General features: G+C 39.3%; 1 protein-coding gene and 1 pseudogene across 1 annotated transcript in view; both read right to left on the minus strand.

Moving 5' to 3' along the window:
- COLEC12 (collectin subfamily member 12) overlaps nt 1–22,964 on the minus strand; it is a 189,305-nt gene that overhangs the window by 117,842 nt on the left and 48,499 nt on the right. The gene's annotated exons all lie outside the window — the stretch shown is intronic.
- On the minus strand, nt 1,754–5,155 carry LOC123853205 (RNA-binding protein PNO1-like; annotated as a pseudogene).

Below are 22,964 nucleotides of genomic sequence, written 5' to 3' on the forward strand. Positions count from 1 at the left end.
ATAAGGCATTAATGAAAAACTGAAGATGACACCAATAAATGGAAAGATATTCTGTGTTCATGGATTGAAAGAATGTTAAAATGTCCATACTACCCAAAGCAATCTACAGAGTCAATGCAATCCCCATCTAAGTTCCAATGGCATTTTCACAGAAACAGAGCAAGCAATACTAAAATCTGTATGGAACCACAAAAGACCCTGAATAGCCAAAACAATCTTGAGAAAGAACAAAGCTGGAGGCATCATGCTCCTTGATTTCAAACTATGTTATGAAGCCATAGTAATCAAAATTGTATGGTATTGGCATAAAAACAGCCACACTGATCAGTGTAACTCAATAGAGAGCCTAGAAATAGACCCACGATTATATGGTCAATTTATGATAAAGGAGCCAAGAATACACAAATGGAAAAGAATAGCATCTTCAATAAATGGCATTGGGAAAACCTGGATAGCCACATGCAAAAGAATGAAACTGAACCCCTATCTTATACCATTTACAAAAATATACTCAAATTGCATTAAAGACTCATGAACATAAGACCTGAAACCATAAGACCCCTAGAAGAAAACTTAGGGTGTAAACTCATTGACATTGGTCCTAGCAATGATTTTTTTGGATTTAACACCAAAAGCAAAGGCAAGTAAAAATGAGTAAGTGGAACTACATCAAACTAAAAAGCTTCTGCACAGCAAAGGAAATCATCAACAAAACGAAAAGGAAACTATGGAATGGGAGAAAAATATTTTTAATTGTGTTGTTTTTTGCTATTGAGTTGGATGAGTTCCTTGTGTATTTTGGATCTTAGTCCTTTACTGGATATGTGGGTTGCAAACTTTACACCAGGAAACTTTAAAAAATTATTAGAAATCTTATCTTGAATTTCAAAAATAAAATTATAAAAAACCTAAGCAATAACAAATTTATACTTTTTATATCTCTCCAGATCAAGTTAAATGATGGAAAAAAAGATTGATTTTCATATGATTCTGTGGTATCTCTCATTTTCAGAGAATACAGAAATCAGATCTTCAAGCTACTTAGTGGGTAACTAACCAAATGGTCAGAACACATGCCATAATTGCTCAGCTGTTATTATGGCTAAAAAAGCGATTGATTAGAAATTATATCCAACTGATATATATAGACACATGTCTGTCAGAGCCCATTTAAAAGAAATTACTTTAAATAAAGTATTATTCCCCAAATGAATCAGCATTGCATTTAATTAGTAACTAAAAACTATCTTTTTTTCAGACTTAAGTTAAAAATTATAAGCCAATATAATTTGGGAGAATAGTAATTAAGACACTAAACTATATATAAATATAATGGCTTTCCATTAAGATTTCATTAACTTAATGTTTTTCTCCCTTTGGATTAAATTACATCAGGACAAAATGAACTTGCCCCCAAGCAAATTTTCTAAGGAATGAATATAACATTTACTAGGAAACACAAATACAGTAAAGGAATTTTCTTAAAGATATTTTTTAACAGATGGAAGGCTTTACTTTAAAAATGTAAAAGGTCATAAAAGCCCCTTTTTGGGGGGCAATCATAATTTTTTTTAACAGGCCAAAGTGAATATTCTTAACACACAGGTGTGACTTTTAATTCTTTAAAATGCAGTGGGGAGTGATTTTTCCTTAACAGTAAGAAGGAAAATCCCTCTGAGATTGTGAAGCCGTAGAATTTGAGACTAAAAATTTGCTCACATCAAGACGCTGTTAGTTACCATCTGCTTTGTGTGTTTGTGTTTTCTTAATGAAAGCATTTAGTTTCCCCACTAGTAAGGATGCAGATTTCAAAGCAGTTAAACTACTGTTAGATCAATGTGTACCACACCAGACAACATCTATACTGGGCTGATTTAATAGTAAACAATGCAAACAAACAAAGATATTTTCTTATTCAATTCATTGCCAACACAGGCTAGCAGAGAATCTGCACCAGAGTGAAAGGGAAGGTAGGGCTGTGTGGTGGCCAACGTTGAATTGAACGTCTAATTCCAGGCCTATGTGAATAATGAAATCTCAGTGAACAACCAAATTGGAAGAGGCCCTACAATCTATGGGAGATCCCCTACCACCCCATCTATCTAATCTAGCACCCTTTACTTGCTATTTTTTTATTTTTTTGGTGAGATGATTCTTTTAACTACACTCCATAGACAAGACAAGCTTATAAATTTATAAAAAGTTATACATGTATAAATAAATTTATAAATTCATAAAGGTCTGTTTAAACAAGAAGTTTCACTTTGATAAGAGAATTATAAACTATGCAAATCTTTTATTTAAAATGATGTGAGGGGCGCCTGACTGGCTCAATCGGTAGAGTATGCAACTCCTGATCTCAGGGTCAGGAGTTGAAGGCCCATACTGGGCATGGAGCCTACTTAAAAAAAAATGAAGTGATAAATTATAATTAATGTGTAAGTATAATAATGGCACTAAATTTAGATATGGAAATTCTCCTCAAAGTTCTCAGTGTGAATACTATCAAACCTTTCCTTTCTGTTGATGCTTCTGGCTGAGAACGGAAGAAGCGATGGAGGCTTAAATTGAAAAATTCTTTACATGGTTTCTGGTGACCATGTGTGGAGGGCAATGTCTTTTTCTCTGGAGTCTCAAGGTAAAATGTCTCTGATTTGAAATCAGAACTGATCTGCTGTTCTGCTAACCATGGCTCGAATACCGCCATAAAGCTTTGATGGAGGATTTCCCAGGATGAGGTTGTAAATGGCAGTTCTTGCCACCCTGATGTTTCAGAAAGAGCCAAGATTGTGAACTTTCACATCAGTCAAAACTATCCATGTCTGTGTCAGATTCTCTCTGGTGATTTTGATTTTTCCTCCTTCGCCAGGGATTCTTCCTATTGCCTGGGACAGGTGGTCTCCCTTTATGGGCTTCACATCTGTAATTTCAAAAGACTCTAGAAAGAGGTCCTCCAACCTAATGAGGGCAAGTGCATCCTCCACTGGAAACCCAAGAAGAAAGGCTTTCACAAAATCAGCTGCTTCTGTCAGAGCACAAACATCCATGGTTTCTTTACAGGTCCCGATTTCTACATTCCTCGATTTTAAGGAACAGGGTACCTGAAGTCCTACATGTTCTACGATGGGAGATGGGAGTAACTCTTTTCATCCAGTTATCTTTTAATGGCATGTGGCTATTAGTTGGAACAGGGATCTTCCTTGTTTCTTCTTTCTGGCCCAGGAATCCACGGCCAGTGGGGGGTGGCAAAATGGGCTTCACTGGCCCAGCCTCCCCTGTGTCCATGCAGCCCATGTCCCCACATCCCCTGACCGCAGACAGCTGCTCAGCCTGCCTTTTTCCCCACCTGCCGGCCGCCCGGCTGGTGAGCTGGGTGAAGCCGTCCTAGCCCAGAGGCCCAGTGCTCTGTGCTTCCCTCCCCAGGAACCTACAGCCCCCATGTGCTTCTGGCCCTTACTGCTCTTATTTTAATTCACAGCTCTTATCACTGCCTGGCATTACAGGTTTATTGTTTGTTAATTTATTTTCTGTCTCTCCCAGTAGAATGGGAACTGCCTCAGGGCTGGCTCTGGTTTGCTCACTTGCTGTATCCCCAGCTCCTAGAACAGGGCCTGGCACACGAAGTTGCTCAATAAATAAATCCTTTGGAGAACTACAGACTCTGGACCTAGATAACTCTGCTTATTAATTATCCCTATTTTGAAAACTTGTATTTTTCCAGAGCTCTTTCCTAATTACCTATTTACTAATGAATGTATTATTTATAGCACATTTGAAAGATAATGTTCCCTTTCACTTATATGTTGCATTTGAAACAGTGAATTGAAAATCTCTTAGGTTTTATTTGTACAGGCAAAACTGCTAAGAATATGACTATGAATGGACTAAGCTAAATTTATTAATCCAATCAAGTATTTTATAAAAAGTAGAAATTTAATTTTTTTTTAATTTAAATTTAAAACTTCTTTAAATTAAAAAAAATGTTTAAAGGGGCACCTGCGTGGCTCAGATTGTTAAGCATCTGCCTTCGGCTCAGGTCATGATCCCAGGGTCCTGGGATTGAGCCCCGCGTCTGGTTCCTGGCTCCTGCCTCCTGGCTCCTGGCTCCTGCTTCCTGCCTCCTGGCTCCTGGCTCAGTGGGGAGCCTGCTTCTCCCTCGACCTCTGCCTCTCCCCTGCTCATGCTCTCTCTCTGTATCTCTCTGTCTCAAATGAATAAATAAAATCTTTAAAAAAAAAAAAAAGTTTAAATAGTCAACTTTAAATTATTTTGAACCTATCTCCATATCACCACGAAAAACAATTATCAAACGGACACAAATCCAATTAAAGAACTGAATATTCTGAAAAAGAGGGAAAACTTTTACTGTATAGTCATTGTCATATGAAAGAATGTTTTTAGGACCCAAAATGGAGAATGAGTAATAAACCTAGTGTTCCTGACAAAACAAATATGTTTTGTTAACCCAAAGGGCCAAAATTTTAAAAATATAGAATGATCCCATGATTATACTCTTCATCATCTTTGCACGTAAATGGCTGTCCACTTTGTATTTAAGTGGGTGGCAACACATAGGAACCATGATCAGATCATGTGGCCTCTTACAGCTGGTCAACACATTTTATCTTGACTGGCGTAACCTGTAGGATTTGGATCGGGCACTTCCTACTTTGCATCTCATCTCATAACATACTGAAGATTCTTTAGGACAAGAATCATGCCTTATTCATGTTTATTTCTTGAGGCACTCTGGAGGCCTGACACACAGTTGGTGTTCAAAAAATCATAATTGAAAGAATGAATGACCCATGGAATGTGGAGGAGGGAGGAGAGAGCAAAGGGCCACTGAGGTGCCTAGCTTGGGTAAACTGATGAAAGGGGGAACTCATGAGGAGGAGCACACAGGGAGCAAGCTAATGAGTCTGACTTCGGACGTGTAGAGTTTGACATCCTACTGCATATCTGGGTTGGAGATCGCCAGTAAGTAGTTGGGAAAACCAGGCCGCAAAGTACCAGGGCTCCTTCTCTCACATTCACTGGTCCTTGGTCCTTCCAACAGGGGTATGCTAAAAAAGCAGTAGCAATAGCAGTAGTAGTGATGATGATGATGATGATGATGTTGATAATTGCTAATTGCTAACACTTACTGAACCATTGCCGTGTCCTATGAGTTTATATATAGATCTTACCTAACTATTACAGAAACCCAAGGAGGTAGATACCAGTACTGTCTAGGGAGGTTAAATAACTTGCCTATGGTCGGTCACAAGCCTGTACTCCTAGTCATTTTACTAAAATCCAAACCAATCCGAGAAACCTTGAAGAGTAGATGAGTACTGCCATCCTTAACTCTAAACATGTATCTTCTCAATTTGTCCCTCTACCCTCAGGTCTGGAAATGTTTCCACAGTGAACCTGGACTTGACTATGTCCATTCACTAACCTAATTAATTTATTCATTAATTTACTAACAAATACTTATTCAGTTCCAGATATTGTGTTAAGTGTTGGCACCTACATTAAAGCCAGTACTAAAATAATGTTATCACTGGCAATAAAAATAATAGCAGCAAGAGTTTATAAAATACAACAAAAGAAGCAACAGAGTATATGGACATTCCTACTACAAAGGGAGTCTGGTTTCAACTTCTAATCTGGCTACAAAACCTCATTTAGCTTGGCTGGGTCTCAGTGTCCTTATAGAAAAGTTAAGGGGTAAAATTACAGCCAGTTTCTGCTATATTGCTACTTTGAAAATACAAACTCTTTCCAAACCATTTGATATATTAGAAAACAATCTGAGCATTACATGAATTTCACTTTTTTGCTAATACACAATTTCTTCTGTGACAAACACTAAGTGAATGCAGAAAACTTCATCCAGCTGAACTGAGCCATTCTGGAATACACAAAATGCGTGCACGCATACACACACACCTCAGCTACCTCAGTTCACTGTGTGTTGAGAGCCACACCCATCCATATCTGGTGTTAGAACTTTCCATCTGATATCAGATAAACCTCCTTCCACCCCTTCACAAAAACTCACAAGCTACAACCCTTCCAGTATCTACTTCCTCAAGCAAATTCAACAGAAAGTGCCATGTTTACTGTTGTATTTATATTTTTCTTAACATGTGTTTCTTTAACATGTATAAAACTGTGCTAACCTTTTTATAGAACCTTATCTTTTTTAAAAATATGTCAGTGGTAAGGTCTTTGAGTGTTGTGACCCATGCCCCTTACCCCACTTTTCCCATTAGCCTGTGGTTTTTATTACATGATTTTGCACAGTGCGGGGGTTTTTAGAAAGGCAATATGTTGAACGATAGCAGAACTGACTGTACTCAGATCATGCTCAAATTTAATGTCAGTTCCGCGTAACTCCACTATGTCATTCCTAGATTGAATGTTTACTTCTGATAGTCCTTTAAACAAATACTAACATGCTGAATCACATCAATAGGAGGCTGAAAATAAAAAGTAGCATTTCTTTAAGTCAACTTGCTTTTTTTTTTTCTATAAGGGAAAAAAGGACCAGGTCATATCATTTAAATGACCACATACTCACTGTCCGTTTTGCTACTCCCTCAGGGAAAGCACCTACTTCCTTGTACTTGAAAATTCAGCATTTTAGAAAGGCTGCCCCTTATCCAAACCATAAGAGACTCTTAATCATAGGAAATAAACCGAGTGTTGCTGGGGGGTAGGGGGATGGGGAGAGGGGGTAACTGAGTGATGGACATTAAGGAGAGAATATGATGTAATGTGCAGTGGGTGTTATATAAGACTGATGAATCACAGACCTCTACCTCAGAAACCAATAATACATTATATGTTAATTAGTTGAATTTAATTTTTAAAAATGGAGAAAGAAGGAAAGAAAGAGAAAGAAAAAGAAAGAAAGAAAGAAAGAAAGAAAAAGAAAGAAAGAAAAAGAAAGAAAGAAAAAGAAAGAAAGAGAGAAAGAAAGAAAGAAAAAGAAAGAAAGAGAGAAAGAAAGAAAGAGAAAGAAAGAAAGACTGTCCCTTGGTTTCCTATATCAACCAAGGATGCCTGGGGCGTCGTTGAAGGCAGGACCGGTATGGGCTCAAGAAACCTAATACAGTCGGAAGCTTATTGGAGTGCTGCTACCAGTTTTTTCTGAGACTCCCGTGGTAACTAACAACTGGTTTCTTGCAAGATTCTGGCATCCCCAGGGGGCCCTGAAGTCAGGTTACTGCTCAGCCCAGAAGCCAATCAGCTCTGGGAGTCACTACTTACAGAAGACAACAGAAGGCTTTAGAGGTCTACTCTGATCATCCCCTCCTGAATCCAGGTCTGCCCTGTTTATTAAAAGGCTGGAGGAGAGATCTGCCTGTGGCAGGTGGTAATCTTCTAAATACAATTATGAGAGAAAGAGAAGAAGGAAGGAAGGTTAAGTACCCTGCAAAACCTACCACAAAAGTCAAACTCACACCCCAAGATGGAGTCATTACACAAACTATATGAGGCCATCATCATTATTACTAATAATATAACACTACTAAAATATTGTCCATAAATCATTAAGCCCTTCTCATTGGCTAAGAAAAAGGAATAGGAATTATTAGAATATATGCAGAACTGTGAAAGATTATGCCAACAACTGAAAAGTGGTTCAAAGCATTATATGAAAATGCAAGAAATAAAAGATACACAGTGTTTAAAATTACAGATATTTTAAAAGATATAAACCAATAACAGCTGATAATGACCCAGAAAGATACATGGGGTACATGGTATTTTCATGACTAATCTCCATAATTGGAGCTGTCTTGCTTTCATAATCAGCCTTGCACCAGATCTAGCTTGGTGTCTACGCTTCTATATTGTCTGAGCAGCCCCATCTGGCCCATTCTTCCTCCACAAGGCCTCTTCTGGCCACTCCTCCTCAGGACAGGTCTTTGTCACTGTCCTGATCAGCTCAGGCTGCCACCACCTCCTGCCAAGTGTGATGCAATGGATTGTCAAAATCAAACTCCTGTGTCAAATACCTTCTCTCTCATCACTTCCCTACTCAAACTGCCATCAAAATTATCTTCTCAAAGCTCCTATTTGAAGCTTACTCTCTTCTACAATCACACAATGGCTACCTTTTCCTTACAGACATCTTCAGATGGGTTTTAATGCTAACATCACCTTCACTGCACCCCACTGATCTGATCTTTTCCTGCTTCATCTCCCATCCTGGCCATCCCCACATCTCCCACTTGAGCCCAAACACTTGCCATTCACAGAAGTGCTCTACATGGCCCCTGCTCCAGGCCAGTGCTCATACCGTCAGCTTAGCTTAGAACGTGAGTCCCCTCTTTTTGTTTATCTCACTCACTTCCCTGATCCTGACTAGCAGCTTTTGGGTGTTTATTTAGTACTTATTCCTGATATTATAATTCTCTTCACTTATACTTCCCTAGTTGAATTCTGAGTTTCTTAACGATTTTAGCACCTAGCAAACTCTTTTGCACATGATGAACACTCTATTAACATTCACTACATGTAATTTCTTTTTTTTTTTTTTAAGATTTTTATTTATTTATTTATTTGACAGAGAGAGACACAGCGAGAGAAGGAACACAAGCAGGGGGAGCGGGAGAGGGAGAAGCAGGCTTCCCGTTGAGCAGGGAGCCCGATGCGGGGCTCGATCTCAGTACCCTGGGATCATGACCTGAGCTGAAGGCAGACGCTTAAGGACTGAGCCACCCAGGCACCCCAAGCTGAATTTCTAATAAAGAAAGGATGAGAAGTTAAATTCATAGATATGTAGGTCTCACATATATTTGAAGTCTCTTTTTATACATACCTTTTCCTGAGTATCCAGAGGTAGACAAAGCATTCAGAATTTTGCCTGCTTGATAAAAAATCCTTCTGGATATCTAAAATCTGAATACTGCATTATACTGAATAAGCTTCTACACATAAGTTGAAGACATTCATTTATTTTCCAAATGCAAAAAGTGTCAAAATATAACGGCTATTATTTTGATGGGTCAGGCTAAAGAATTTCCTGGAACTTTGCACTCTTGTTTCTGATAATACACAACAGAAATTTGGACTGAAATCTAGACTCCTCATCCTCTACTCATAGTGAATATCCAAAAAAGACTCTGACTGTGTTTCTGGCCATCAGATATTCTTAGTAACTGTTCACCTTTCCCCTTTGGTCTTCCATGTGTCTGTGTTGTCTCTGGAGAGAATTTAAGACAGAATCTGTGACTAATGTGCATAGGATGTGAGCCAGACTATTGCTACGAAACGAGCTCCAGCTAGCCACCAACTCTTTGTCGTAACATTGCTTCTTGGTCAACGTACTGGACTGCATGACAGATGCCTACTTAGTGATGAAAATGTTGCTCAAACAGGCCCTGCTCTGCCAGGGGACTAGCTAGAGAAAAGGGATTTATTTTGCAGGTAACAAAGGGAAAAAGACAGGGTGGCTTTCAGGAATTTAGATTTGGGGCCTTCCACTGTAAATGTAGTTTGGTACATGACACAGATCTCCTCTGTGTTCGGCTGGGATTTTCAGGCCTGACTGCCAACCTATCCAGGAGTCACCTGAATCAAGTCACAACCAGAGGCAGCTCTCGCAAGGAAGCATGTTGTTTTGCTCTGAACAGCTAGAGAAGAATTTTGTACTGTTCTTTGATGAACTTACATGTGTTCATCTTTCCTCCACAACCAGACTGCATATTTCCTGAGGCCAAGGTCCATGCTTCGTTGTTTCATCTGTATTCCTCACATGGCTGACTGAACCACCGATGTTGAAATACCTAGTGCATGCTCATTAAATATCTTCAATTAATTGATTGCACTGTAAACAGTAGCACAGTACTTGTGTTTTTCAGAGATCTCTAGCTCATACCTAGAAACAAGCACACATTTACATGACCCGGGAGCTTCAGAGGTGAGGAGCAATTCTCTGAGAAGCATAAAATTGGAGAGGGGTGGGGGCAGTAAAGGAAGGAAGGCAGCCGTCACTGAGGAGAAATTACAGAAATTGTAGGAGGCTGCCTTGGTCCAAACCGGGGCCTCTCTTAGCAGGACTCTATATTTTCAGAGAACAGCTCCATTAAATATTGATGATTGGACTCTGAAAGGCCTAGAATTAAATTCCAATCCTGTTTGAATTTTATAGGCTGTGCAACATAAAGACCGAGAAAGAACATCTGGTCCACTGAGCCACATGCACGTGCTCACAGCTGGAAGAGATCAGAGATGACCCAAATTAAATTAGCTTCAGGGTGGCCACCTGCACCGCATTTTCATTTCTCTAAAATTCTTTCCCCTGCCCATTTTGACCTGTCCCATGACTCTCCACTTAAACTGAATTTTTTTTTAAAGTCTATTTCCGTAGTCTCTTCTCTCTCATACTCTCAAGTTGGTTTTCACTGCATTGGTGTGCATGTGCATGCACATGGAATGAGGAACTCGCAGTCATTTGCTCAGTTGATAGCTGGTGGAGTTATCTCTCTTTAGTATATTCCTATGAACAATTAGAAAGGACAGGAAACGACTCCAGGGCTAAAAGTTTTATTCTGATTCGGGTAAGTGGCTTGAGTCAACCCAGATGGTGATACTTCATGTCACAGCATGTGAGTCAAAAGAAAAGTCTTTGGAGAAATCATAGGAATGACAAGAGCTTGCATTAACTGAGACCCTACCAGATGCCAGGCACTTTCCTAAGCTCTTTTACATCTATTAATTAATTTAATGGACTGTTTGAGCTACAAAAGTGGGTAAAAAATAAATCTCTAATATTTCTCTAGCAATTAATAAAATAGGGTAAGGAAAGTAGAATTTGAAACTTTGACCTGTCATCCCAGAACACACATATTTCTGAAGAAATATACTTTTTAGAGATTTATAGTCTCTACATACATATGTTACATGTATATAGTCGATTATAATTCAGCTTTGAACTCTTGGATGTATTCTGAGTTTAACTTTTCAAAAGAATTATAAAAGGGGTAAGATGACATATGTGCTAGATTGTAATGTAAAAGCCATATTCTTAAATAAATGTAAAAAAAGAAATTAATTTGGCCATAAAGATGCTGCTGGATCTAAGAAAGTGGACATGAGTGATTTCAGATGTTGTAAAGTCAGAAGGCCAGCATAAACCTCATTCTCTTACAACCCCGGCTGACAAATGAATTAATAATTTACCTCTCCTCACTCTTTTCTTCTAAGTTGATAGCTTAGCCTCACATATAAAGTGGTATTTTATCATGGAGCCAAAATTCATTCTGAATTCTAATATACTCAATATTTCTGCCAACTATTTATTATTTTTAAACATATTAAAATCTTAAGTGAACACGTGTCATTTTAACTTTCAATACTTCAAAAATTTACACATCAAGTTGAGCTGCGCTTTATTGAGAAAAAGAAGAGATACAATGGAAGGTCCAAAATTCTCATTCCATGAAATCCCAAGCACCCCTCTTCTACAAACTTTCACTGAATCTCTCTGAATAGTCACAGAAAGAATAAAAGAACAGACCTGAAGTTCGGGGGCGAGGCCATGATTATGGGAAGTTAAAGCAGGAGATGGCAGGAAAGAATCACAAATAAAGGAAGCAGGAATTATAATTTTGAATAGGAACTGGCTGCCCTTAACATGCCTCGTCTATCGGGGAAACTTTTTCCAGACTCAACTCAAACTTCTCTACCTTCCTCTGATGGGGTCCTTGCTCTGAGAAATCAACTGCACCTCAGGATTCTTTCTATGTCCTTCCACAATGGCACATTCTTCACTGTTTTATATTTGTTTCCATGTCTGCCTTTTCCCCAAAATCATGAACTTAAGAGATTTTTTTGATTCCTTTGTATGCACTTTCCATATGCCCATACCAACCAAAATGGTAGCTCATCTTCAGAGCTTGATAGTATTTGTTGTATAAATGAATGAATGAATAAGCAAATGAATGGAAAGAGGTAATTAGGCTAGCAAGGGAGAGAAAACCCAGAGCACAGAGTCAGACCCTAGTGGCCACAACAACTCAAATTTTCTAAACCTCATGGTCCCCAGAAGTATGAATTCTTTTTCATTTTTCCAATTTTATCGCTCTACCTACCTACCTACCAACATTTATTGAGATATAATACACATACCATCTATTTGGAGAACAGCACACGCAGTAATAATGATTAGGAAATGGTACTAATATCTCACATTTAAATAGAATTTTACATAAAAGCAATTTCGATATGTTAATGCATTGGATTCTTCCAACATTTCTTTGAGTTACACACCATAGAATTTTATCATTCCCTTCATACGTATCAGATACCTGAATCTTGGAAAGGCTAAAGTACTCACAATTACAGATGATTCTGGGAAATACTGGGTTAGATCAAGTCAAACAGGCTCTACAATGGGGCTGTAGAGTGTTATACATTAAAGTGCTATGCATAGTTTAACATACTTATGCACATTGTATGTCTCTGCAGAAGGCTAAGCTATGCAACTTTTCCTGCACTGATATGATTGAAGGGCATTTTTTCCACACCTTTGGAGACTATTTTGCAGGACCAGACTTTAGGAAACAATGGACTTAATCATTCAGTGTTCACGTGGAAGAATTCATCACACTATATGATAGTGGGTATAAAATGGTGAACAAAAAGCAGACATGGTCCTTGTTCTCTACAGTGTATAGACTATAGTTTAAGGCATCATGAGAATGGACATAGGAAGGCACTGTCCACAAGCCTACACTAACCAAACTGGTGCTAGTCTACTTCAAGTTCATATTTTCCTTTTGCCAGTGAATGTGCACCAATAAAAACTCAACTTTGGGACAACTAAGAATATTTTTCTTTGTGTAGTTGTAGCTATACCCAACTTATCGGGAAACTAATACTGTCTCTTGATCTATATAATTGGTCAAATGTTTAAAAATCTTATCCTGGGGGCGCCTGGGTGGCTCAGTTGGTTAGGCGACTGCCTTCGGCTCAGGTCATGATCCTGGAGTCCCGGGATAGAGTCCCGCATCGGGCTTCCTGCTCGGCAGGGAGTCTGCTTCATCCTCTGACCCTATCCCCTCTCAGGTGTTCTCTCTCTCTCATTCTCTCTCTCTCAAATAAATAAAAATAAAATCTTAAAAAAAAAAAATCTTATCCTGGGGGGGCGCCTGGGTGGCTCAGATGGTTAAGCATCTGCCTTCGGCTCAGGTCATGATCCCAGGGTCCTGGGATCGAGTCCCACATTGGGCTCCCAGCTCAGCAGGGAGCCTGCTTCTCCCTCTGACCCTCTCCCCTCTCATGCTGTTTCTCTCTCGCTCGCTCTCTAAAAAATAAATAAAATCTTTAAAAAAAAAAAAAATCTTATCCTGGGGGCACCTGGGTGGCTCAGTCATTAAGTGTCTGCCTTCGGATCAGGAGCCCTGCACTGGGCTCCCTACTCGGCAGGAAGCCTGCTTCTCCCTCTCCCACTCCCCCTGCTTGCATTCCCTCTCTCGCTGTCTCTTTGTCAAATAAATAAATAAATAAATAAATAAATAAATAAATAAATAAATATCTTTTAAATAAATAAAAATCTTATCAGATTCAGAAGAGGAATTCTTTCAGTCAATACATTTGAAAACTAGGGATGCTTCTTATCCAGATTTGTAAGAAGAAGAAAATATATTAGGGGGTTGGAAGGACAGTTAATCTACAAACACTTATTGAACATATACTTTGTATCAGGTACTGGGGATAAAGATGAACAAGACAAAAATCTCTCCCCTCAAGTTGTACAGAATCTACAGAACAGACAAGTGTAACAAACATTACTACTCAATGCAATGAATGTCCTAATAAAAGAATGGAATGAGTAATACAGGAGCACCAAAGAGGGGACACCCAAATCTGGGGGAGGTGGGGAAGAGGCAGTAAAGGGGCAGAGAAATGTAATGCTTAAATTGAGTCTTGAGCTATTAGTGGTTAAATGTCTAAAATCTCTTCCAACATTATCATTCTGATTTCTGTTACCACTTCTTTCTCTTAAAATGAAGGTCTAGAATCTAGTAAGAAATATTGCCTCTGATAACCATCATTAGGAAATGGGAAGTGTTACACACAGGGATTCTAGCCTGTGTGCCAGTGTTGTACTCCTCCGTGCTGGGGATGTATAAGGAGTCAGTCAGAAAATGATGCAGAGAGGGAGGAAGAGGCTACCAAGTGTGAAATGTTGGCTGGCATTTCCTCTCCTCCATATTCATACTGGCTCAGTGATTTTCCATTACCACAATATTTCCTACAGAGATGGATTATACATTCAAGTCTTCTATTATGATGTCTACAGAGAGCACATCTGAATCTTAATCTGCAGCCCTGACTTCTCTCCCAGGCTCAGTGGATGTGGATTCAATTCTTTGTGCTTATTTCTACTTGGGAACCTTACAGTCACACCTTACCCTGCCTACCGCAAACGAGGTAATAGCAACAGATCACCTTACAAGTGTTCCTGATTCCAATCTTTCCTTTCTTTTCGTCCATTTTATACACTGCAACTGAGCTAATGCTCCTCAAACAGAGATTGCAGTATGCCTTCCACTATGTGATAGCAACCAGACTTTCTAAGCTGATCTGCAACAACCTTCCTGTCCCACTTAGGACAGGTCACTGGCATACTGGATAGGAGCAGAGCCAGGAATCTTGCCTCTGGCACTTGGCTGCCATGACCTTGGGCAAATAACAGCCTGGCAGGACAGAGTAAAAAACCCATGCCAATGTATGGCTCCAGCATGTAGTCCCCCTCAGTAAGGAAGACTTACTAAGTTTTGTGTATTCCTACCCTTTGTTCTTTGCATATCTTGCTTCTCCAATGTGAGTTTAAGTCTCACCTTGCTTGTGAAACTTTCTCCAAGCACTCTGGTCCAGAGTGACTTAGGTTTTTTCCGAAGTCCTAGGACTTTTACTGCTAGCTCCTCCATAAAATCCTAGGCCATCTCTTGGAAAGCTAGAAGTCACTGCAAGAGTTCATTTGGTCCAGTCACCTGCTAGGAGGAGAGTCATCTCTTTTTACTGATGAGCCAAGGCTGTCTCATCTACAATCTTGAGTATTCACTAATTTTCTATATGTGTGTTAACATGGAATATATATTCAGTATATGAAAAATACGTATTCTGTATGTGCATATTCTCTTTCCAACTACTGTGTAAACTCTTCAAGAACAAATATTTCTCTAATTTTTCCTATAGTATCTAAATAAAATATGTACTTGATGAGTATTTAACTGACTATAAGTATCTTCAGATTAGAGTTAAATTATTGATCAAAATTTCCAAATCTGGAAAAATGGATGCTGCATCAATTTTTCATGGCTGAAAGAAACCACAGGTCAAACCTGGAAGAAACTCAATTAGCTTGTATCTCACCTTCAAGTCTTCTGGTTTGTAAAATAAAACCACTCCTTTTATTTAAATATCCTCTTGGGCCTTCTATTGAAATGGTGGTTAAGAACAGTTGGCTCTGGAAGTGTGGCTGTCCTCAGGTTTTCATGGGAATGTGTGTCTGTTCGTGAACCCTGTGGTACTCTTGGCTCCAAATATGTGCCTGTGTTCCCTTAGCCTAATGGTACAGGGTGAGAAGAGAAACCAATGGAAAAGAAGCATGAGGCTGGAGCACATGAACAGGGTTAGAGAAAGCAAAGAAGAAAGGAGAGTGCTCTCCAAACTTTGTGCTCAAACATCCTTATTAGAAACTAAGTAATGAAAAAGTGTCCTTCAGTATATGTATTTTCCTTATAAATTATATATACCCACTATGTCCATATTAAATAGTATTACAGTTTAAATGACTTTTTTTTTCTGATAAAAATCAAGCAAACATGTTTATACTGCACTTTGGAGATCACTGGGGTAAAGTCTAGACTCCTTAGCTGAGAACTGGTCCAGTGCAAGGTGTGGCGGGTGAAAATGCTGACATAATTGAAACAATATGCCATGTGCACAGCTAATAAAGCCATGTTCCCACTTCAGCTTCAGCTGTCCTTTTAGAGCACCCTCTGTGCAAAGAGCCTCAGGACTGTCCTGGCCCACATCCACTTCAGCTCCAGCCATCCCACAAGGGCAGCCTCAACACAGTGTGCCCCACCAACCCCCAGCCCACACTAGCCACAGCTCCAGCCAGCCAGTCAAATTCACCAAGTACACAATGTCTACATAAGGGATAACCATACACAAGACCATTTCTTCAACTGTAGATGTAGCTATTCTGCCTAAATCATACAAACACAGAAAGTCAAACAAAATGGGGAGACAGAGGAATATGCTCCAAAACAAAGAATAAGACAAAACCTCAGAAAAAGAACTAAGTGAAACAGAGATAAGCAATATGCCTGATAAAGACTTTAAAGTTATGATCATAAAGATGCTCACCAGGCTGGAGAGAAGAGTGGAAGAACTTAATGAGAACTTCAACAAAGAGATAGAAAATATATAAAAAAAATAATAACAAAGCCATGCAGATAGAAACCATGAGCCCATATTTACACTGCAGTATAAACATAAAGCATCAGTAGTAGTCTTGATATGAAATTATTTTTGAGGCATGATATTCCCAGAAGTGGCTTGCAGTCCTGACACTCTCAACTTTTTCTGGAACAATATTTTTTTGGTTGTTTCTTTGCATTGTTATTTGGTTTGGTTTGGTTTGGTTGGGGGAAGCAGGAGATGGGATAGAGCAGAGAAAGAAAAGGCTAAAATATAAGTATAGGTATGAAAAACAAGAAAATGATCCTTCTCCAATGTGAAAACAACTTTTATTTGAAAAATTATGTATCTCTATATAAACAAGATAGACACATGATATTTCCACACTGCCTTTAAAGCAAGAAATTTCAAGTTGTCAGAAACAATATGCTAAAATCATCTTACTGGGTCTTATACCCACGGCAATGGCAGTTCTCCAAGCTGTACACAAGATCTGCCAGAGGGGGACACACACAGTGCTTTTCTCCATCTCAGAAAATACTTCCTCCTTGATTTGTTACGTTTTGTTTTTCACTTTGTCCATTTAAGCTATTTTTACTCACTAAGATACTTTTTCTTACATATTACTTTAAAACAAAGGTCAAATCGGACTCGTTGCCCTCTTCTTACAACATTCACAGTTGGTTTCTTCCAGTTGAAAATGTTTTTCCCACATGGTGTTTGCACTCGGAGGGGAACATAGAGTAAAGGAATCAAACCTGACCAGGCCAATAATTTTCACAGGAAGAGCAGAACACCAGGGAATGCGTGCCAGAGAGTGCGCGAACATGCACTTGTTCTTTCAAAGTGGCACCAAGGGTGCATGAGCAGGTTCCAGGCAGTGTGGGTTTCAGAGCACCCTGGAATAAACATGATCAGTTTCTCCTAGGTTAAAGCTACCTTTTCTCAGCCTTGCTCCTTTTAATGTGCAGATGCTGTCTATATTGTAACAGAAGCTCTTATTCATTCGAATGCCAATTATTCACCTTTGTGAAATTTCTGATAGGGATGGACTTGACATTTCACTTTTTTTTTTTTTAACGTAACAGCTTGGTTGAGATACATTCACATACCATATGATTCACTCATTTCGAGTGTTCAATTCAATGGTTTTTAGTATATTTCAGAGTTGTGCAACTATCATTATAAGCAATTTGAGAACATTTTCATCACTCCAGAAAGAAACCAAATACCCACCAGCAGTCCTCCAGCTCCTTGCCCCCCATGCTCCTAGCAACCACTTGTTGCTATAGATTTGCCTATTCTGACATTTCATATAAATAGGGTCACTTTGTGTAGGATTTCTTTTGTTGAGTGTAATATGTTCAAGGTTCATCGACAGTGAAGCATGTACCACTATTTCCTTTTAATGACTGAATAATATTCCATTTTATGGATTATACTACATTTTATTTACCCATTTATCAGTTGATAACATTTGAGTTGTTTCTACTTTTTGGCTACTGTGAATAATGCTACCATATACATTTGTGTGCAAGTTTTATGTGAACATGTTTTCATTTCATATCTAGGGTGGAATTGCTGGGCCATATGAAAATTTTATGTTCAATCTTTTTCTCCTTTTTTATTTTTTTTATTTTTTTATTTTTTTTAAATTTTTATTTATTTATTCATGAGAGAGAGAGAGAGGCAGAGGGAGAAGCAGGCTCCCAAGGAGCAGGGAGCCCGATGCGGGACTCGATCCCAGGACCCTGAGATCATGACCTGAGCCGAAGGCAGACGCTTAACCATCTGAGCCACCCAGGCGCCCTTTTTTTCCTTTTTTAGTTTTAGGAATAGAATTTAATGATTCATCACTTACATATAACACCCAGTGCTCATCACAAGTGCCCTCCTTAATGCCCTTCACCCATTTAACCCATCCCCTTGCTCACCTCCCCTCCAGCAACCCTCAGTTGCTCAGTTCTCTACAGTTAGAGTCTGTTTTATGGTTTGCCTCTCTCTTTTTGTTTTTTCCCGTATCCTCATCTGTTGCAAAAACATTATGTCCAATCTTTTGAGGAACTGTCAGGTTATTCTGACATTTATCTTTTATTTATATAAACAAGTTCTGTAAACAAATTCAAATGTGAAGTGCAAAATGCAAAAAGGAATATTCTGCTGCTTTTATGAAATAATTTCCAAACCTTTCAACACTGTAGGGTTATTTGCATGAAATATTTATGGTGTTATTGCAAATTATGGTCTTATTAGAGCAAGTCCAGTTGATCTTAATGTATATTGCAACTATTTGTCAGCCATTCATTTTTATTATTAAGCACCCTAAAAGCAATCAAAAGCCATTTATTTAATTCACATTTTCCATTTGACTTCTCCCTAATCATTCTGAATTATTTTACCCATTTTTCTTCAGAATATAAGGGCCTGGAGTGCATAAGCACGTTAATGGGCTTCTGAAAAAAAGTATGCATTCATCTTTGACAGTTTGCGTTGAATGATCAGTACCACTTTCATAGTTAATTTTTTTTAAAGATTTATTTATTTATTTTAAAGATTTTCTTTATTCATTTGATAAAGAGAGAGAAAGAGAGCACAAGCAGGGGGAGCAGGAGGCAGATGGAGAGGGAGAAGCAGGCTCCCCGCTGAGCAGGGAGCCCGATGTGGGGCTCGATCCCAGGACCCTGGGATCACGACCCAAGCTGAAGGCAGACACTTAACTGACTGAGCCACCCAGGCACCCATTGATTTATTGAGAGAGAGAGAGGGAGAGAGATAGAGAGAGAGAGAGAGAGCGTGAGTGCACAGAGAGGGAGGGGCAGAGGGAGAGGGAAAGAGAGAATCTCAAGCAGACTCCCCGTTGAGCAGGGAGCCTGATGCAGGGCTTGATTCCAAGACCCTGACACATAACCTGAGCCAAAATCAAGAGTCGGATGCTCAACAGACTGAGCCACCCAGGCGCCCCATAGTTATTTGTGATTGTACTGGTTTATCTTCCCATGTTCAAGAAGCTGACTATTTATGGGCTCCTCTAGTTCATGTGATTGGATGGAGTGACTTCCTCCTGGGAATTACACGGTCTTAAATCAGATCAAAACATGTTGAATCCCTCCTTTTGAAAGACTGTTCATGCTGTGCAGATAACACATGCATTCAGGCTTTCTCCTTGGCTTATGGCCTTTGTTAATCAACAAAAATGGTATCTTTTAGTAAATTCTCTTTTTCTATTTATAAATTGGGATCAGCCACGGTTGTACCATCTAAGAGATATTTGTATCAGAGGCACGTTCCTACATGGGGACAGACCCTGCTCCTCTGAGCAGGATCTGACTTCATCAGAGGGCAATCAGATCTCCCCTCAACTCTCCGTGGGGCAGCATGAACCTTCTCCATTTCTCATGGAGGTAGAGGCAAAGCAGAACAGCCTACCATTTCTGGAAATTTCACCCATAGTTCTTGTCTGGTGTGCTGAATGGAGGCCACCCAGTCTGTCTTCTTGAATAGAATTTGATGACTTCGCCAGACCAAGTGAAACAGATCCACCATAGAAGCACTCCAGGAAAAACAGAGCGTAACCTTGGTGTGCTGAGAATCTGGTACACTGCTCTTTATGAGCACTGTCAAAAGTAGGAGGGGATAACCCCAGCTTCTCTTTTTGTGAAATTCACCCCTCCACATCTACTTGATAACATTACAAAGAAGCAGGTTCTAGTGCTTGGATCCTTTACTAATGTGTAGTAAACACACAGGTACAACTATAAATGCAGGTCCCGTCATCTCTGATTTTATTAAATATAAAGCTACTGATCACTTTTTCCCCCTAGCAAAATACATCAATAATATAATCATATGGGACGAAAAACTCCAACCTTGATTTTTTGTAATTATCAAATATTTTAGAACTCTTTTTAAAAATAACCAATAATCAGGGTGTCTGGATGGTGGCTGAGTCTTAAGCGACTCTTGATCTCAGTTCAGGTCTTGATCTCAGAGTGGTGAGTTCAAGCCCCACACTGGGTGTGGAGCCTACTTAAATAAATAAAAAAAAATAGCCAACAGTCAAGGTAAATGGTAAAGGGGGCGGCACAGAAATCTGACTTTGGGGAACAGTACGCACGAAAATATGTATCTAAAAAGTTCAGTGGGGAATGCAGCACCACTATAACTGAAAAACAGTAATTCCGCTGCTTTCAAATACCCAAGTGGTGGCCACAAAGTCTGTCTTTCTCTAAAGCCCGTCTGGATCAATGCCTTTTGTCTCTCTTGAAAATATTACTTTGTGTAGTAATCTTTATTTTAACCACTTTGTCATCATTATGGGATAAACAAACAGAGTTTCCCAGATGAATCTGGGAGGTTGGGGTTGTCTAGATAAAACATGACTGACTGTTTGGCAAACAACTGCTCACAAAGGGCCTGAGCCTGTAATCTTTGTGTTGGCAGAACACTGCCGTAGTATAACTTGGTTTGGCAAACGTTGTATAAAAATAGGACCCTTGACTTAAGATAGAGTATAAACAGACTGACTTCCTAAAACCCTCAATGGGTATGTGGTGAATGAACACTTAGGCACAGACTCTTCTTTGTAAAACCAAATTTACTTGAAAGGTAATGTTTCTCTTCTCTATTTTTCATGATATGTGGGCAGACCAACCCCCACCCCTGTACCAAACACTTCACAGCTACTGTCCAAATTCCTGTAGAATCCAACGGGGAGACGGTATTCAACTACTGAGGGACTTGGAATAAATGAGATGTCTGTGAGGCTAATTAGATTGTCAGTGGCTAAAAATATGCATAAATTAGAACAATTAAAGTAAATGAAAATGATTAATAGAAATTTGTGGGGAGGAATCTTTTTAACTGATTCGGTTTCCATTATACAAGTATAAGCGCCCTTTCTGATGAGTTTAAAAGATTTTAAAAATTACTATACTGTACATAAATTTAATGAAAATAAAGCAGTGCCTTTTGTTATAGTGTACAAAGGAATAAATTCTATGGTTTCCTTTAAGAGTAATTTTCATTGAAGGACTACTGTGTGTACTCAGTATATGTACAAACAACAAAAAGAATTGGTGGCTAGATATACAAAACAAAGTCACAGAAATGACACCTGTGGGGGAGGGAAGAAAATAAATACTGTTTACTTGAATTCACGTCTTTCATTGAAATCATACTGAAGACTATATAACCATAAACAATGCAGAGTTAGGGGCACTGACCCGCCGCACAGTAAAAAAATCTGCGTATAATTTCTGACTCCACAAAAACTTAACTAACTATAGCCTACTCTTGACCAGAAGCCTTATAGATAACATCAACAGTCGATTAACACCTCTTGTGTATGTTTCATGTATTATATGCTATATTCTCACAATAAAGTAAATTAGGGAAAAGAAAATGTTCAGAAAATCGTAAGGAAGAAAAAATACATTTATAGTACTGTAGTATTAAAAAACCCGTGTGTCAGTGGACCACGCAGTGTAAACCCAGGTTGTTCAAGGGTCAACTGTATTAAAATTTTCTTTAAAAATATAGAACATATACCTTTTGGAAAACAATGATTATCCTTTGGGGTGGTGTGTTCTAACAGACTTCTACATTCAAAAATACACATTTCTAAACGAATCAGAAAAAACACTGTGAGTTGAAAAATAACTCTGGTGTAAGAGATTTTCTCTGAGGCTGGGTTGAGGAAAAATATGTTCTTCTCACTGTTGTTTACAGTCTAAATAGAGAAAGATCACAAGTATCAGAGCTTGTCTTGAAGGCGACCTGCAGGGCCAGAGAGACTCAGAAGTGCTGTTAGTTGCCTTATGAGCCACCATAATGAAGCTTCCTCAGCAAACTCACACAGGGGTTCCCGTATTGAGATGCTTTTCTAGAATGTGGGTAAAACCATTGTGCAGCCATGGAGGTGCACCCCTCCGATCTCCCTCAAGACAGAACCTGCTATGACCGCCAGATCCTTTGGGATCTGCAACGGTGTTCCTGCTGAGGCCACCCTGTCATTGGTCTGCTCCCCGTCAATGACTGAGCATAGCAGGGACACTAGCTCAAGGTCACTTCCCGACATGGAATGCTTCTAACAGGCAACCTGTGCTCTCAGAGTTCCCATCAGGCTGGCTGAGACTGTCTCTAGCTGCACCGTAGTCTGAGGCCTCTACCCAATCCTTCCTTCCTCCTCTCTTCTCGTAGGGGTCAGACCTGTATAGTCTGAAGGCTCTCTCTGGTTATTCTGGCTTCCTCACTCCATTATCCTTCACAGACATTTCCACTAATAATTCTCTCACACTTTTCATTCTGTCTTGGTGTCAGCCTTCCAGAGGACTCAAACAAATGCAGACATCTTGGGCCCCAACCTACATTCTTGTGGGAAAAAATGGAATGCTGAGCTAGCCCTGGGATACCTGTAGCATACACACAGATTTTTAAATGAGAATGTCTGGGCCACATTATCCAAACACAGTGTGTTCTGCTCAGACCTGGCCTCCCCTCTCTACTATAAAGCAGTTCATAGAACC

This window comes from Mirounga angustirostris, unplaced genomic scaffold (assembly GCF_029215605.1).
Source record: "Mirounga angustirostris isolate CCGP_5_RB_7025 unplaced genomic scaffold, mMirAng1.0.hap1 SCAF_14, whole genome shotgun sequence".
In the NCBI taxonomy this organism is placed as follows: Eukaryota; Metazoa; Chordata; class Mammalia; order Carnivora; family Phocidae; genus Mirounga; species Mirounga angustirostris.